Here is a 3826-nt window from a genome sequence, read left to right as displayed (position 1 = left end):
ACAGTTACACAAAAAACCCTCTGTTTTACCACAGAATATTTATGCATTGTCATCATCTACCAGGTAACCTCAGCTGGAGTCTCAGATTTGCTATCAACAGCCACGCTGTCTCAGGTAGGTCACCTGATCTTTCTCAGTTCCAATAGTCTTATCTGTAAATGGAGGTAATTTTCAAACAATTCCTACACAGAGTTTTGAGAATTAAATGACACTGTGCATGTAGAAATAATGCAAATGGCAGTCATTATTTTACCTGATCGCTTTTCTTTTAATGACCAATTTTCATACTCATGTGTACTCAATATATGTGGAATAAATTTAAGGAATAGTTAAAACAAAAACTTCCGGGGGACGGTGTCCTCAGGCATTCATGAAGTTCCAGCGTCTGACGAGCCGTCAGAGGCTGTCCCGAAATACAGCCTCCAACGAAAGGAGGCTGCCCTGAGCTCCTGGTCACCGGGCCGTTCACCTTCCTGCCAAGAAGGCTGGGAAAGCACCAGAAGCTGCATGTGGAGTGTGCCCGGGCCGACTCCGTGGAGTCTGTGCTGTGAGACCCAAAGGTCTAAGGAGGTTGTCTAAACCGAAGGAACAGGCCCGCGGGCCGGCGGGGACCCCTGCTCGGTGCCTGCGTCCAAGGCGCTTTCCTCGTTGCGGAGCGGGAAGTCGCTCTCAAAGTAATGAAGGCACAAGCACAGAGCCAGAAAGCCAAATTTTAAAATATGAAGTTTTTTTGAGTAATACAAACAACTAAAAAGCTTGTTCTGTAAAAAAAAAAAATAAGAAAAAAGAAAGAAAACTTCCATAAAAGACCACCTTAGCTGTGCATAAATGTCAGTAGAAGTTTCATTTGACCAGAAGAGACAAAATGTACACATCAGAGTTCAGTGAATCTGATCAAATTGCTTGAATCTTTCTTATCCCACACAAGTCAAGAAGACAGAAAACATTGCTTTTCTTTCTTATTTCAGGGTATGTATGCAGTCCTGAAGATATATTTTCCTTATTAATAATCAAAACAAATTCTCCAGAAATATAACATGTATCTCTAGTAGTTATTGAAATTATAGCTTAAAACTAAACACCAGTAAAATATGTACATCCATGAAAAAAATTATGTTTAAGTTCTAGAAAATGACACATAAAGCAGCAGGAGTAATCATTTGCTTTGGAAAGTGGATTTGGCCCCTTTAAAAACAATAAACTGATTTTTCCCCTCACTTCAAGTTATTTGCATTTAATAATAGTGTAGTGCCTAAGTGTGTGAATTAGCATAAAGATTGATTGCTGACTAGTTTTAACTGGCTTTGCAACACAGTAATAAATGCAGATTACAGATTCTGAGAGATCAATGGTCTATAGCCTAGAACGCTATTCAAAGTTTATAAAATTACAACACTTTAAGCGTTATATCTCTATGCTTATCTGGGTGTTGGTTAGAACATTCTTAAAAACTTGATGTTCTTATCACAGCCCTTATTAGTGCTTGGCATACAGAACCGTGCAGTTTCATATCTTTAGATTAACAGGTATTTGGTGCTGCTGCTGATTGGAAAGGGCGCCCAGAGCCAAAGGCACAGTGTGGCTTTCCTGGTGCCACCACACCTCCACCCTCCCTGGGACCACTCGCCACTCCCCTCCCCCCCACGGTGACCCTCCTCCCCCCCTTGCACATGTGCAATCAAGTGCACCCTCCAGGTCCTCAGACTCCAGTTGCAGGTCACTGGCATCCATCTCTGGGACATTAACGCTGCCCGGCCTCAGTGCGTGCACCGCTAGCTCATTCCCGCCCCCCCCGCCCCCCCACAGCTGTCCCAGTCAAGGGCACCGGCACCACAGCCTGTGGGATCCTGCTTCTCTGCTCTCTGCTTGGCCCAGGACCTCACCATCTCTCCGTTGGACTCACAGATACCTCCCTGGTCCTGGTCTACCCGCTCACAAGCTGATTCCTTACTCAGCAGTCACAGTGCCCTCTCTAAAATATACGTTCGATTACATCTCTCCAGTTAACCTTTAAGCATGGGCCACGCTGCCTGTGCAGGGACTCACCTCTGGCCTCTTCGCCGCTCTACCCCCCGACGCTTCACACACCCAGCTCGGAAATCACTTGCTCCTGAAAGCCTTCCCTGATCTCTGTACAGAGTCCATCACTATCTTACATTCTATGCAATATATTTGTTACCTGTCAATCCTCTTCATAAGGAAGGAGAGCCCACCTTATCTCCAAGGAGCCATTGTCCAGGAGATTAAAGAGCTGTTCTTCTAACTCCTGGCACTGTTTTTGTGATTCTGTGGTTACCAGTGGCTTTGATAATACCATTATCTTATAAGGCCTCACTGCTCAGATGTGGCCTACAGCTCAGTTTGAATGGGCATCGCCTGGGCATGTGTTAGAAATTTGGAGGCTCTGTTCCAACCCTAGACCTTCTGAATCAGAATCTGTTCTTTAATAAAATCTCCAAGTAATTTGTATGCACATTAAGTTTAAGAGCAGTGGTTTAAGCATTATTGATATCAAGAGTGGAAATAGAAAGTATAGCCCCGGCTGGTACAGCTTAGTGGGTTAAACACCGGCCTGCAAACTCAGTCACCACGTTAAATCCCTGATCATGGCACATACCTGGGTTGCCGGTCAGGCCAGGTTCCCAGTTGGGGGCTAGCCAGGGGCGGGGCGGGGGCAATTGATATTTCTCTCACACATCAATATTTCTCTCTCTTTCTTCCTTCCCCTCTCTCTAAAAAATAAATAAATTAAAAAAAAAAAATAGAAGGTATAAAATACCCACTGGTTCCTGGGGACAGGTGTTTTAAATGGGGCAGTTTCCGTAGATGTGTTGGCTTCTCACACCCAGTTCTGAGCACCAGCGTGAGCTGGCTACACTTGGGCCCCCAAGCATGCCTCTGAGTGTGAGCCGGGGGGTGCTGGGAGGGCTCACCATCTACACCCTGGAGCCACCCAGGTGGATGTCCACAGGACATGTGGCATCTTTATCTTTTGTCACATAGGAATTGGAGGTTTTTGGCATGGGGTGATCTTAGAGCTGATTAAGAAACCTGGGACTAGAACACCCCTCACTAGCCTGAGCTCCCTGAAGGTGTGTCCTATTGACCCTCTGTAACCAGACACGTAGCAGGTGCTCGATTAACATTTATTGTTGGACTTTGGCTTAAGTGATGATGTACGTTGTGCTTTCCCTTACCTCTCAGGTCAACATTGTGTAATCCCACCACTTTTGACAGGGACAATTCAATCATGGCAGAATTCCAGGGACTTTATCTGGACTTAAAGTTATTACTTTAAGCCAAAATTATCTACAAGGTCAACATCAACATCACTACAACTCCTGGGAAGTTTCACTTAGTATATTATACATATATACGTATACCTGGACATTTAAGCAAGAGAAAGGATGTACTTAATGTTCAAAATGGAGATCCTGCAGGAATAGGTCCAGCTGGGAGGTTGGACCTTGGCCTCTTATGTTTGCTTCAGTTGCCTAATGACCCAAAGTCTTGAGGGCCCTTATTTCATACACTTTGTCTGGTTTTAGTTATTTCACATGGAAGGGTAAATCTGGTCCCTTCTACTCTACCGTGGCCAGGAGTGGAAATTTCCCACTTTATGAACACTCAGTATTTTTATGGTTTTTAATACTCACTGAATTATCCATCAGTGGGACTAGTATTAAAATTGAGGGACAGCCCTGGCTGGTATGGCTCCATGGATTGAGCACCAGCCTGTGGGCTGAAAGGTCGCCAGTTCAATTCCGTGCCAGGGCCCATGCCTCGGTGGCGGGCCAGGTCCCCAGCTGGGGGAGTGCGAGAGGCA

The 3826-nt window shown here is 45.3% G+C and overlaps 1 pseudogene; it reads left to right on the top strand.

The window, feature by feature from the left end:
* The first annotated feature begins 370 nt into the window (after nt 1-370).
* On the top strand, nt 371-716 carry LOC129074494 (60S ribosomal protein L34-like; annotated as a pseudogene).
* Nucleotides 717-3826: the final 3110 nt, after the last annotated feature.

This window comes from Pteronotus mesoamericanus, unplaced genomic scaffold (assembly GCF_021234165.1).
Source record: "Pteronotus mesoamericanus isolate MK-2021 breed Mesoamerican mustached bat unplaced genomic scaffold, CSHL_Meso_final contig_50, whole genome shotgun sequence".
Lineage (NCBI taxonomy): Eukaryota > Metazoa > Chordata > Mammalia > Chiroptera > Mormoopidae > Pteronotus > Pteronotus mesoamericanus.
The sequence above is the reverse complement of the archived record's forward strand: the minus strand, read 5'-3'. Positions and strand labels throughout refer to the sequence as shown.